The sequence below is a fragment of the Ambystoma mexicanum genome, chromosome 1p (assembly GCF_040938575.1).
Source record: "Ambystoma mexicanum isolate Mex_15411 chromosome 1p, UKY_AmexF1_1, whole genome shotgun sequence".
NCBI classification, from domain to species: domain Eukaryota; kingdom Metazoa; phylum Chordata; class Amphibia; order Caudata; family Ambystomatidae; genus Ambystoma; species Ambystoma mexicanum.
The window spans coordinates 230,689,028-230,704,581 of record NC_090921.1 but is presented as its reverse complement, the minus strand read 5'-3'; positions in this window follow the sequence as shown (position 1 = coordinate 230,704,581).

Here is a 15,554-nt window from a genome sequence, read left to right as displayed (position 1 = left end):
CAGTAAGTGTTTCGAATAAAGCCTATGTTTGACGGGCACAGTCCCCAGTAAAAACTGTTAGCAGATCACTCAGCATTGCACCTGACCCAATGTAAGATATACTGTGCAGTATTGGCAAAACCTTGATGGGAACAAGCCCAAGAATCTTGTATTGAATAATCTCCCAGTAGCCACTGAGCAATATGAGTAGTTCCATTGATGAAGGAAGAGCTCAGGTTAGCCAAAAGAGAGTACAACCCAGAATGGAGCAAGTGATCCAAAAGGCTCTGGGAGCCAGTTGTCCCTGATGGAGGACTGGCTAAAATTCTCCAAGGGCATGAAGGAGCAAAGGCTCAAGAGGCCAAGACCCTCCCCCCCATCCCCGCCCAGGCACGCCACAAAAGTGGAAAGGCAAGAGAAAAGCATTGAGGTCGGGAACAAAAGGACACAGGTGGCAGGATATATCCTCAGGGAGCTCGGAGGAGCAGGAGGATGAACACTGATAGTGCAATTCCTCAGAGGAGGAAGTGAAGGTAATATCCTCCTCCAGTGAAGAGGGATGAAAAAAGGCTCCTAGGAAAAGGAAAATCACTAAGATGGAAGAAGAAGGCGGGGATGATTGTGACCCTGATTCCCTCATACACGCATGATCATCTGAGTGAGACCCTCCGACAAAGATTGCGGCATACCTGAGAAAGCTGAGTGTCCTAATCTACATCTCCCAGAAGGGATTGCAGAAGAAATTGATGACCGGATGGTCACTTTTCATGAGTAGATACGTCAAGGGCGTAAAGAAAAAACCAGATAGTTCCCTGCGGTCATGCCAGCATAAAATGCTGGATGTTTTAGGACCACTTACAAATATACTACAGACGGCAGAGGAAGCAAAGGAAAAGAATGAGACCCTTGTCACTGCGATTTTGACCAGTTGGGCTCAGAGAGCGATCTGCTTGTTGGGTAACGCCAACAGTGCAATCACTGCGGAAAGATAGAGATCCATTGTTGTAAGAATTGACCCAAAGCTCATGAATTGGCCACTTCAGAGGTAGTGGCGGCAGCTAAGGGCAAGGTGACAGGTGACTCGTTAATAAAAGAACTAATAATAGAAGTTTGCCAACATCTACACAGTCTTATATAAGGCACAGGCTTCCCTAAAGGGAATATATGGAAACCCCATTTTTGGGCGGGCTGGCAGAGGCACGAGCCACTCTGCTGGCTGCTACGCATACGGCAGTTCCTTCGTCGACAGGAACCATTGGAAAGAACAAGACGACCATAAACCCAACACGTTCTTCCCCTTGAGGGGAAGAGGCAGAGGAAGCAGCTGAAGGCATGCAGAACGACAACAACATAACTCAGGGTAGAGCAGACTATCATGCGCAAATGTTGAAAGAAGAGATTCCCGCAGTAGGCGGAAGGCTAGCGTGGCGCTTAAAGAACTGGTGTCCCATATCCACAGATACTTGGGTGCTAGATAATGTCCTAAGTTTTCACATAGACTTGTATACCCTACCAGTGCAGGAGAGGTGGCCAAAGCCGGTAGTGCAAAGCGTAGCAGATGATGTATTACTAGATACAGAAATAAAAGTACTGGAACAAAAGACTGCCATTGTGCAGGTGACAGATCCCATAGAAAGTTTCATTAGAAATATGTTTCTAGTGAAAGGGAGACACAAAACGGAGGGTATGCACCTCCTGAGGGACATTTTACAGCAGGGGGACTGGCTGGTCAGGATAGATCTCAGTGATGCCTACCTAATGGTTCCCATTGCAGCAGATCAACAGAGGTACCTAAGATTCTGTTGAAAGAGGCAGATATGGGAGTTCACATGTCTACCCTTCGGGCTTACATCAGCGCTGTGGTATTTCATCAAGCTGATGAAACTGTTGGTGTCGTACCTGAGAGAGTAAGGGATACGTCTGATCATATACCTGTGTAGAGGAGCAGCTGAATGCCTCTCCAGGAAGTCCTGCCCCATCCTTCCTATATGCTGAAAGCCAGAAGTTGCAACATGCACGACACCAGTGATCGTGCCTATTCCACGGAGAGCCTTTGAGAAAAGGTATCCATTGAGAAAACCCTATATGATGTATCCCTGTAGAGATGACAATCTCTTGGAAGAGAACCCCGCATGGAATATGAAGAGAAGTTGGTGACGTCACAAGAAGCAAGTGTGACGCTCTGAGAAGAGTGGCTAAAGAAGAAGATGTATAGACTTTATGGAATCGAATGGCTGCATAAAGAATTGAGTAAACTTTCATATGCGCAATGAAGATTGCACGTGTGAAGAACACTGCAGAAAAAGCAGGTTGTTTAATAACTGTACTAATGCAGCAATGCAAGTAGACTAAGTAATCATAAAGGCTGGCTATATGTAGTGAATAGACTGCCGGCGGTGCCACTATAGTATAGAAGCTGGACATTGGTGTCACATGTTTAGTAAGCTCGGACCCACGATGAAGAAAGGATCGGAAAAGCTGTGTCGCAGCAACATGATGCTAAAAGCATGGAAAGGCCTGTTGTCAAAGGATGAAGTAGCCAAGAACTGGTTATCTATCTGAAAAGAACAGTAACCGTGAGATGCTGAATCGTCTCGTATTAAGTTACAAGGAAAGAATATGTGTACCAAGTTTGTTAGTTAAAGACAATTAAATGCTGCAAAACAGGCCAAAATACAGTCTCCTGTTACGTGAGCTAAGGATGGAAATAGAAGGTGGGCATGCTGCTCTGGACTTGAGACAATCTGAATGGCAGAAGGCATGGGAGATGTTGGGCTAATTGGGTGAGGAGACAAGTCCACCCACTGTCACCTGGGGTACCAGTTTATGTGCTGCTAGTGAGCTGAATGTTCCAGAAAGGTACAAGTGTGCCAGCTAATTATAGAGGACCATATAACGAAGGGCTGTATATTTTGAGAGCCAATAATATACTGTGTACATAATAACTGATGAGGATGACTTGAACTAGGGGTGGGCATAAGTTGTCCAGCTGACTGTAGAGACCCAATCACAACCCGTCCCTATACAGAAAGTATACTTAGATGTTCCCTTTCAGAGTATCACAACCCCCGTAGGTTTCTCTTATTTGCCACATAGTATGATGTCACGTATGATGAATTCTTGCTATATAAATGTTGTTCTTTATTAAATGCTTTGAGAGAACTTAAGCGAACATCCGCTGATGTCCTTTGTAACTCCCTGTTTTAGACAATTGATATTAAAACAGTCGGAGGAGACTTTTTGCCAACTTCCTGAGTTATTTGGTGTAAGAATTATTCTGCATCCCATCCATGTAGGACGTGTTACTGATTTAAGGACCCCCGGGTTCACGTGGTAGCATTGTCGGATGGTTTAATAGAAGACCTATCGACCTGTTAGAACTCCAGTGTTTCGGACAATCGGACATCATCCGCCATCAAGCCAGAATTGTTCGGGGATTCCTGTGGAGAGCGACTGAAAAGAAAACTTGCAAGTAAAATCGAGACGGTGGGCAGGGTCTCTCTTTGACGGACATCCCTACCTGGTTTCCACAGGCGATTTGCGGACGGAAGTGGAAAGTGGCCAGTTGGAGGAGGAGACGATACCTAAGCCATCCAGCCAGAGTGATCGAATGGTGAGTAGACTGAGGGGAATGTCAAACTAAGGGGACGCAGTTGTGATCATTTTAAAAGCAATCGGAGTAAACTAGGCTACGTGCAGGACAGGTCCTCATAAGGAGACATTCTAAACTCTGTGACCAGAGTATTAATTAGGGGCAGAAGAGTAGTAAGGGTGATCACCATGGTTTATATGTGAAGAGTCGACTGTCTGTTATGTCTGTTTATGTGTTTGTGTTGAATTAAGGACATGAAGAACGACACGAACGGTTGTGTAAGAATTGAGACAAAGTCAAGAAGTAATACTATCTATCTAGGGAAGTATTTGGTACCAATCCAGAGGTAGACAGAGAAAATTGGAGATATAAAGGTTTTGAGCAGCGATTGTTGGAGCACGCTCATATTTATTGTTTTAAAAAATAAATCGAAAAAAAAGCATCAAATGTATTTTATATGTTCTGGTAAGTATTGGCAGTCAATTTAGACTCATCACAATGGGAGATATTATTCCTCTGATGTATTTATGTAAGACATTGCCAATGACATGCCTAAGCTCAAACAGTATAGTGCGGAATGTGTGAAAGGCACGGCAGATAAGATGTTCATGCCATAGCCACAAGGGGGATCGCTGTCAAAAGTATTGCAACACATGACCACAAACCTGCACCCTGCGTACACGGGGAACAAATTAGAGAAGTGGTTAGCTATTTTAGAGCTCTGGAAAATGTACCAGGAAGAGAGAGAGGATCTGCCACCCGAGGAGTGGATGCTTAACCAGTGTAAGGAGGAAGGTGTTGAGCCCTCACTCCCTTTACTTTGCTGGAAGTAAAAGGCGATAGTACGGAAGACATAAGATTGTATCCTTTGAAGGAACTGAAAAGTGGCAACGGGATATAGTAACACGTTATGCAAACCGCCCGCTTATAGCAGTGACGACAGTTCAGAGGAGAGTAAGAGAAAAGAGGATATTTTTAAGATCATACAAAACAGGAAAGAGAATAATTAATGAATGAACATATCAACAGAAACAGAACGGGAGATCAAGAGATGGAAAGGAGAAAGCTGACGAGGTAACGCTCCTACAGAACAAATGGATGGGAGGACAGATACTGCTCAAGCTAGATGGGAAAAGCATTGAGGAAGTAAGGCAAAAGGAAGATCAGGATGAACAGGATAGGAAAGACAGGGAACGAGAAAAAAACATTAAAGGAAGACATAAAAGAAAGAGCAGACAACAGCGAGGAATGATGTATCAGGAGGAGCAACATAAGAAAGAAGAAAGAGCAGAGGAGCAAAGAAAGCATGACAACAGGCAGAGAGCAATAGAAGAACGGGATAGACAAGAAAGGAAGAGAGAAGAGGAGGAAGCAATCAAATTAAGGGACAGAAGAATACAGAGGCGAAGAGAAGAGGAAGAAAGAAGAGCAGGAGTAAGGAGAGCAGAGATAAGACAAGAAGAGGAGAGAGTTAGATGAGGAGCAAGAAAGCAAAGAGAATTAGATGAAAAGTTAGAACGTAAGAGGAGACAACGGCAGCTTTATTTTAATCGTATTTAAAAAGATCTGATGCAACCCAGCCCTACAATATGAACAGAGGAGTTCATTCCGTTAAAGGGAGCGATGCCAGGGCCCTCTAGAGCAGCCCTAGAAGAGAACTTTGATATAGCAAGCATCGGGGATGGGATCGATAAGGCTTATAAGGAATTAAGGGAAGGTAGAAAATCGGGAATCCGAGGGGAGGGGGAACAATCCCGTGGAAAATCCATTCAGTCTTGAGCATAGGGCCTTATCTTTAAGCAGACTGACCTTAGATAAGGGTGAAGGGGATGAGAATCATACTAGTTGGGGACTAGGCATGTCTTCTGAGGAGAGGGAATCCTTCCGTGGAGAAGAGGAAGGAGGTGCATGTGTCCCCGAGAGAAGCCTGCAGGTAGACAAGGAAGTAAGATGGTCTGATTTAGAGAAACCTAAGGATAGGACGCCAGATCCCATAGCATATCCCGAGCGTCCCCAAGTATGATCTCATAGTGAAAAGGGAGAGTCACTGCCATATGTGAGCAGATTAAGATCATTACCTGGGAGGAGACGGTCAGGGACTATTGTCCCCATCATGGATAGGCAGATGGGAGCCGACTGCGGGTTAGGGTTTACACAGTTTCCCATATTGGAAAAAGGGGGAGCAAGGCCACAGTATATTCCATGGCCACAGACGGACAAGGATAATTTAAGGTGCAAGCTCCTGAGTCTGACATTGGATGTGGGAAAATGGATTTGCGAATTCAAAGAAATGACAGGAGGAACAACGTTGGCCATGGGGAATATTAAGGGTTTCTTTGCAGCCATTGGAGAAAGAGCTGATAACATATGGAGGAGAGCAAACTATTCAAGTGTGATAGCACAGAATACAGTGCACGATGGAGCACTGTTTAATAATTGCAGAGGAGATGTTTGGAGAGCTCTTAGAGTACAGTATCCTGACACATCAGACATGAGTGCAATTATGACACACAAGATTAAAGAAGATGAAGATCCTAATGGTTATATTCAGGATATTCAAGAGGGTTGGATTCTTGAAACAAAAGGGCCGTGGGAAAATAGAGTGGCACTATTTTACTACATATTATGATATGTTATGTATAACACGCTTACTACCCAGAGGTTTCTAAGCCTGGACCCGGGGATTGAACCTGTGTTGCTGCAGGTCGTCTTGCTTCTAAGGCGAGCACGTTGCCCCTGAGCTATCCTCCCAAGACAAGTCTTTGCCACAGCAAGTGCAGAGACAGATGAATAAATTAGTATGGATAGAAGCCAAGCCTTGGGCTGGGATACAGCTGACGATAGTGCATCATGGTCGGCTCTTGCAAGAGAAAAACAAGAAGAAGGATGAGGCTAGGAAACACGGAGAAGCCAAATTAGTTCAGAATAAAATGTCAAAGTATGCCATAGAAGGGCTGGTATTGACAAGCGGAGAAGGGCCGGGAATACAGCAAGCAGTGGGTACATCGCAGGCAAATAATCAACGTCTGATGGTCCAAGAAGAGAATGGGTTTATGCCACGAAGAAGAGTTATGGGATATAGAGGAAGGGGTGGGTTCCCAAATAATCGAGGTGAGTTTCAGAACGCACAGAATGAGAATCAAAATTTGCAAGGAGGATTTAATCAAGGGGGATTAATTGTACGGGGACCTCCTGTATTTTGGACTTGTGGGATGACAGGGCACATTGCACGCGTAAGCGGGAAACAAGGGAATGTACAGAATGGCCAATTCTCAAGATGGGGGACAGCTTATCCTCCAGCATATAGCTCACAAGTGAGGGAAGAGTTTGCCCAAGATCAGACAGTGTATCAAACACAGACGCTGCAACTACAACAGGCACAGCAACCACAGCAAGTGCAAATGAATCCAAGGCAAGGGCAGTCGCAGCACGCCCCTATGCAAACACAGCAGTATGCAAGCATGGGACAATTGTTGACCTAGAATAGGAGGTGTCACTGTAGTAGGAGGAAATCCTTTAACCGGTACAGGAGTATAGGACAGTTGACAGGACGACTTGATGTGTTCAGTATTATCTGTGACACCAGACCCCCAATAGGAACCAAGGGTCGATGTGACGATAGGAGGCAAATCTTTTTCTTTTTTAGTAGACACTGGGGCTACACGCTCATGTTTACGAGAGGGAAAATATCCAATGTCTGGAAATGCCATGAATGCTCTAGGGTTCTCTGGAGCTACGAGTCGAGTTCCTTTTACTGACAAGTTACCAGTCTCTATAGGAGAGTGTGACATGTCTGTTTCATTATTGTATAGACACCAGTTAACATTTAGGGGAAAGATTTGATGACAAAACTTAACATAACGTTTAATTTATTGACAAAGTATTGTGTGTTCCATTCCTGGAATACACTACATAAATGTGGGTGAATTTATATTGGCATTCACAGGGCAAGTGGTTCTATGAGGCATTCCAGTAGAGCCAGAGGTTTTTCTTTATGGGGGAGCATTCTATTAACATGGTTACCTGGCTTAGTGGGGAAGACTATGAGAATACCTGATGAATTTTTGTTTAGACCACAGATACCCATGGACAAAGAGGGGGGGGGGAGACAATCCCTATAGAGTTAGAAGCAGCCATAGTATGAAGGGAAATGGCAATGCTATAAGGAACAGATGATATGGGTAGACCACGGAGGACAGTGATAGCTCTCGAAGAAGGGTATAGGCTGACTGACATTACTGATGATGACATGTTTAGAGAGGACCCAACAGATGATGAAGTAGTGTTCTTTATGAGCATTACATATTGGATAAGAATAGAGAAAAGAGAGACCCCACAGCGAATGGTGATAATACGGCAGCGTCCAGCATTTTTTGACGAAGACTTGGAGAAGGTACCAAGTGTCCTATGGACTACAGGCCCTTATGATGTAGGACTGGTAAAGGGGGTAGGGGAAGTCAAAATAAAGCTGAAGCCAGGAGAAATTTTGTCGCCAGCTAGCGAGTACCCCATGTCTCAAAAGGCTGATGACTATATTTTTAAGACTATTTTAGCACTGATGGAACAAAGTATTCTGTTACCGCCAGAATCATCATGTAACACTGCGGTGTACCCTTTGAAAAAGTCAGAGGGAGGGTTGTGGAGATTCATATAAATTATGAGACCGATTAACCAGATTGTAGAAGCAGAGTTTCCTTTAGCTCCTAATCCGGCGATGATACTATGCAGTATCCCAGTAGAAGCACGATATTTCACGGTGATTGATTTGACACACGTGAGAAGTCTGGTTTTGGTTTTGGCAAGGAAGGTTTTGATAGCACATTCCTATTCATCACTCCTTTGATGCACCTCCCATCCTTCTCTGTGTTCTCACCACTACTCACGCTTTCCTGATCCCTACACACAAAATCATTTGGTGCATTCACTCTATATGGTTTTATCACACAAACCCTTTCCATGTTCCAAACGCTTCCATCCTCGACTTTTACTGTGTGTTTAAAAACTTCAACTACACCTACCGGTTTAGACCACTTGTAAGGTTCATCTCTCAGAACAGGGGGAAGTTTAATCCTTACACACCCTCCTACCGTTGGTGCTTCTCTCTCCTTTTTTCCATACAAAAACTGTAATGTGCTCGCTTGTTTTTTAACTGTGTGTTTCTAATGTTCTCACACACTTCACCAAAATCCTTCCTTACAACAGTCACTCTCTCCATCCAAGACAGGGTTAACTTAGTGTTTGCTCTGCGTCCCCTACTTAAGTCAAATGGAGACAGGCCTGTCGTACAATGCGGGTGAAACAGTGAGCAATGATTCTCTTCTTAACTGCTTCTTCCCAATTTAGTCCATTTGCCCAAGCCCACCCAATGGCGCCTTTGAGTGTTTTGTTGAACCGCTCAACTACTTCATTCGTCTGTGGGTGATATATGGCGCTTCTTTTGTGTATGATAGAATTTCCGGCACAGAATTTTTGCATCTCCTTAGAACGAAATTGCATGCCATTGTCTGTCAAAATACTTTTTGGTAAATCCTATATTGCACAAATTTCGGACAAGAAATCAATAATTATTTTTGCAGACATACACGGTTTAATCAGAACCTGCACCCACCGGTGAAAAGGTTAATGACTACTAAACAAAATGTTTGCTTGCCATCGCTATAAATTGGACCTAGTATGTCTATGCCCACATCATCCCAAACTTTGCCTGGGATATTCGTCACCACCATAGGATATTTCACATTCATACATGCCCTATCACTTTCATTGCAAAGGATACAGTCTCAAATGACTCTCTCGATTTGTAGGTCACATCCTGGCCACAAAAAGTTATCACATATCCTTTGTTTTGTCTTCACTATCCCTTGATGACACTTGTGACCCAATTCGACAATTCTTTGACGTAAACTTGTAGGTAGAATCATTCGGTCACCTCTCATGACTCTGTCATTCTCCACATTGAGTTCATCTGCAACTCTCCAATAATCCATAAGATTAAGTTCTTCAAATTTAGTTTTCTTCAAAGATTCTTTACTTTGAATCATTTGTTTTAAAAGCATCATAAGAGCATCTTGTCTCGCTGCTTCTTCCCATTCTTTCTTGGATATGGACAATGTCTCTATATTTAGGACAACTTTCGAATCAGTCTCATTTCCCTCATCCATCTCAGAAATGTTGGTGAGGCGCGATAGGCAATCAGCAGCACGATTTCTTATACCTGGTACATATCATACTGTGCAATTGTACTTCTGTAAGAGTATGACCCATCTTTTTATGCGGTTGGAGACATTATCCAACCCTTTGTTCATGATGACATGGATTAACGGTTTATGGTCAGTGCGGAATTCCACCTTTACTCCCCGAATTAAATTTCTGAACTTTTCTGCCGCCCATTTGATGGCCAATATCTCCTTTTCTATAGCAGCATATGATTTCTCTGCATCTTGTAGCAATCTCGATGCAAAAGCAATCAGAACTTCTTTTCCATCAACTTCCTGAGTGACAACCACTCCAAGACCCAAATTACTGGCATCTGTAGTAATTATAGTTTTCTTACCGCTTCTGAAGTTATTTAATGATGGTGCTCTACTCAATTCTAATTTGATCATTTTGAATTCCTCTTCGCATTCTACATTCCACTCAAAGGTTTTCCTCTTTAAAAGTTCACGGAGTGGAATAGTATGAAGAGCAAAATCCTTTATGAATTTCGAATAGTATTCCGCCATCCGAATAAATGTGCGTATCTCCTCCTTCGACTTGGGTCTTGGCATGTCTTTTATAGCATCGGCTAACTGCCTCTTCGGTCGTATACCATCAGCTGACATTGTATGCCCAAGATATTCAATCTCACGACGGTTGATATTGCATTTTTCTCTACTCAGAGTCATGCCTGCCTCATACAATTTCTTGCAAACATGTTGTAGTCTTTCGTCATGTACTTTCTGATCAGCAGCATGCACTAAAATGTCATCTTGAAAGCAGATGATGCCTTGATCTCCTTCAAAAAGTTTGTGCATGATCCTTTGAAAGACCGAGGCAGCCGATATCAACCCAAAAGGTAGTCTCTTATATTGGTACAATCCATCTGGTGTAATAAACGCTGTCATTTTCTTGGTATCTTTATGTAGTTTCGCCAGGTGGTACGCTGAGGTTAGGTCAAGAGTGGAAAAATATCTCGACGGGCCAATTGTGGACACAATTTCTTGTATATTAGGGAGTGGATACCTGTCAGGAACCACGCACTTATTGAGTTCCCTCATGCCCACACATATTCTCAGCTTCCCGGATTTTTTCCTGAGGACAACTAACGGCGAAACCCATTCGCTGACATCTATACTTTCAATAATTCCCTGGTCCTCTAGCATTTTAATCTACTTCCTTACCTCTTCCCTCATGGAGAGTGGAATGTTGTGTAACTTTTGTGTCACAGGGGTATAATCCGGTTTCATCTTGATTTTATGGGCGAATCCACAAATACACCCAATTTCATTTCTGAAAACACCTTTTATCACTTCATCAATTTCTGTGATCTTCTTGGCCTCTTGGGGTTTCATTGTACCATTTTCAGTCGATAATACAGATTCACTGGATGCAGCATCTAATTTTACTTTGAGTTTGCTCTGATGACTTTGAGTTTGCTCTGATGAGTCCAGCTCAACAAATATGTTCTTCCTGCTTTAGTAATATATATTTTGCCATTCGCTTTCCTGTCCTTGAATTTAAGCATGCCCCAGAACCACCTCATGACATCTATTCTAACTCCTCCTGAGGCTCTGGTTCTTATGTCCGGCTCAAGTATTCATGTGTATTCCTGTTCCATAGATTCTGTGGCACAAGAGTGTATTTGGCTCCGGAATCAATCATCATGTGCATGTTAATTCCATCGACACATACTGTGGCCATGGGACTTTCCATTTCCTCTTTGTTTCCTTTGTCCGTTATGACAAATACACATTCCTCTCCATCTTCATCACTATAGTTATCGTTCCCTATCCAGTTTGTAGACGTATTTTGAACGCTACAACACCGGGCGTAATGTCCTTTGCCTTTGCATTTTCCGCAAATAATTCTGAGAGCAGGACACTCCGGGTTATCCGCCCAATGATCTGTGCCATCGCATCTGAAACACCTGCCCGTGTTCATTCTTCTAGAATCCTTTCTTCGCCTGCGTGTACTCTTCCTTCTCACACTAATACTTGGTGCTTTAATAGTTTTGTTCCTCCTGTCTTCATTCCAAGGCGGTCTGCAAGCCCTCTCTGGCTTGCTTCTTCTACTTGTAACTTCTGCTACTTGGGCTATGGATTCGCTATTCCTATTAGCATTGGTCATTGTGATATTATCTTTTGGAATTTCATGCTTTACTTCAACTGTTTGCAATCTGCTTTCTAATTCTTTGACACATTTCTCAGTGTGCTCAACTTCCATGGCTACACGTAAAACAGTGTCCAACGTTGGATCATCTTCAGGCCATAATCTTTCTCTTACTTTACTGCTTCTACACTCTAACATGAATTGATCCCTCAGTCTTTCATCCAACTGTGCATTAAAATTGCATGTCTTAGCTAACTTTGTTAGACTAGTTATATATTGTTCCAAACTTTCGCCCTCCTCCTGAACTCTCTTTCCGAATTTGTAGCGTTCTAAAATTGTACTTAACTTTTTTCATAATGTTTGCTCATTTTCCTTACAGAGTGATCATATTCATTTAGGTCAACATGCTCATCAGGGGGTAGTTCTGGTAAGTCTTCAAACTTTTCTTGCCCAGCTGGGCCCAAACAGTGTAGTAACAAGGAAGTTTCTCCACGCTGCAATTCTGACCACATACAACACCGGCATAGTGTTCAAATGATTTGATCCATCTTTTCCACGATGTTGCTGGCACCCCAACTTCTGACAAGAAAAACATGGGTGGGTGTACACTATTGAAAGACATATTTCTGTCTTCTGCGGGTCTCTGTTTGGTGACAGAAAACTGAAACTTTGAAGAATGAAAAACAGTATTGCTTTTAATAGAAAAATGTTATTCTCCATATTGATGAGTGGCAATTGGCATTAAAATTTCTTGTCATCAAGGTTTCTGCATGTAACAGTGTTGATTGTGACTGATTAAGTTGTAGTAAGAAAAACATTTGCCCTTATCATTCTTCTCAGATCACAGAAAATTCCTCTGCACAGATTTAACTGTGGGACATATGTTATGGAAGAGCAGCACTGCAGGCATGTGTGTCCATGTTTGATTATTATTAATTATTACATTCACTTCATCATTACCTTCTACATTCAGGCAGCAGGTAATATGGAGCTTGTATACCGTGTTTTACGTTAACAATGTGCGCAAGGCAACGTGAGAGCGACGTGAGGCGGGGATAATTGGATGCAGCCGGCAGAGACAAGGCAGATCGAGGCTGATATGAGGCTTCGGGCAGGGCGCGCGGGTCAGCCTCAGCCGGGGCACTTACTTGGATTGATAGCCGCTGCAACGTTCACTTGAACGGAGCGGCAGAGGCAGGCCGAAAGTTGCCCAGTTTAAGGGAGGGGCTGAGAGGTTTGATTGAGAGGAGTGGCAGCAGCGGGTACCGCATAGCTGCAAAGGCCTCTGCGGCGCTCCAAGACAAGCAATGAGGCGGTGGGGCCCAGAATTAATCCTCGTCGCCACTTGTAGTGGGTGAGGTAATGAAGGAGAGGCTTATAGTTACTTTATTTGTACTTTTATTAGTTAATATAAAGCACAAGGTATATAAATGGCATAAGTATATCAGGAGCATATGGGAACCACCGACGTTCTCCGTTACGTGGACAGACCGTCACTGTTCCAGGAACAGAACACTCACGGGCTGATGTATCCACGAGCTAACACTCGTGGCGGAGCCTCGTGGTGGTAGGAAAGAATACATACAATGCTGCAGCTGAGGATTACGTTTTGCACCAGGGAGAAGAGGCAGACAACCTCCTTAAGGAATTGCAGAGTGAAGAAATACAGCCGGAAAGGGAGAACCAACGTCAGCTAAGGGAACGCTTCAAGAGTGCATTTGCCCAGCCCAAGGAATGCAGGAAAGAAGGGAGCTCGAGACGGGCTAGAAAATCAAGGGCGTGACAATCGCCACCTCCAAGATGAACTGAGACAAGGAGAAGGCAACGCTAATACAGAGTCCCGCACAGGAATGTGCTCTCCTAAGGGCATATATACTCGTCAGGGTAGTGCTGGAGAGGCCTATCGTGGGCCTCCACATACCCTGGTGACTTGGATAGATCCAGGTGTTTCTACTTGGTTGGGCTAGTTGCCCGGAATGTTTATGGTTTGCTTATGGGTTTTTTGTTGTGTGTTAGGGTGGGCAGACAGGGAGGGAGTTCAGGGGGGAAAGAAGTGAAGGGAGGGGGTCTAGCACACACAGGAGAAGGGCAGCGGGGGCTCGGTGGGGTTGGAGGTTCCAGGTATAAGAATACACCCAAGAAAAGGGTATGGTTGAACTCAAGGTGGCAATCCTCAATCTTGCAGGGCTCAATTCACCAAACAAAAGGTCACTGACTTACAATATGTTCCAGAGCCTCGGACTATCAGTTTTGTTCCTACAGGAAATGCATTTTAAGCAGGGGATGGAATTGCCACTGCGGAAAGGAGTGGTGGGACAGATGTTCTAAGCCTCCAACAAAGAACACAAAAAAGAATGGGTGGGGATTGTGCTGGCGAGATCATTCTTGATGAAGGAGTTCCAGGTTATGAGGGGGTTTGGGGCGAGATTTCTAGCACTCAAGGGAAAGATAGACAGGTCATGTTCATACTGGCCACGGTATACGCACCTACCTCAGGCCGACTCCCCTTCTTGAGAAAGGTCTTTGTGGCGTTAGAGGAATGGGGGGAGGGTCAAATGCTGGTAGGGTGGGACTTCAACCTAGTGGCGGACCCAAGGTTGGACTGGTGATCAGCGAGAGGGGGAGCAGACAAGCAAATGGGGAAGAAGAATAGGGACTTTGCCAACCTCCTGGAGGACCACTTCTGGGTGGACGTTTGGAGATCCTCTCACCCTCAAGCATGGGGCTACACTTTCCTCTCACCCCCCCACACGATTTACACTAGGATCAACCTCTTTCTGATCCTGAGGGAGCAGGCAGTGGACATCACCGCCCCTAAGGTGGAGACAGTTACGTGGTCTGACCATGAGATGTTCATGGTGTCCTGGAAATCCCACGCCAAGGAAAGGTCACTTGAGGGTGGCGTTGCAACGACACCCTGCTTAGGGACTCGGTTTTTAGAGAGTTTATGGGAAAAGAGATCCATACATTTCTTGTAACCAATGACACAGCGGAAGTACACCCCAGTCTTGTGTCGGTAGCCACCAAACCCACAATGAGGGGCTGTTGATAGCAGAAGGGACACTGGAAAAAGGAAATGGGGCTCATTGAGAGTAAACTACGGGCTGAGATACAGGGGCTTAGGGCTCGGCTAAGTGGGTGGGCTGGAGACAGGTCAGCCCTACTGCATGAGATCAGGGTTAAGAGGCTGTCCTACATACCACACTAATAGGGGATGTAATCCAGAAAATGAGATACACAAAACAATTATACTAAGAGAAGGGGTACCAGTTGGGATCGGTTAGCTAATAGGATCCGGGGGAGTAGAGGGGACAGGCAGATGGCGTAGATTAGAGATGGGGAGGGGAAATTGGTGGGCCCGCATGAAGGGATCCCAGGATTCTTTGCAGAGTACTACAAGGCATTGTATAGAGAGCAACCAGATTCAGGGGCCAATGTGGTCAAAGCATATCTGGAAGGTCTCCCCATCCTGAAGCTCTCCACAGACGCAAGAGCAGTCCTGGAATCCAAGGTCACAGAAGAAGAGATAGTGACAGCCAAAGGGAATTTAAAAAGCGGAAAGGCTCTGGGGGATGATGGCTACACTGCAGACTTTTACAAATAGTTTCAAGAACTGCTTGCCGGGCCTCTGGCGAAGGTGTTCAACGCCATTAGTGACAGTGGTGAGGTTTCTCCC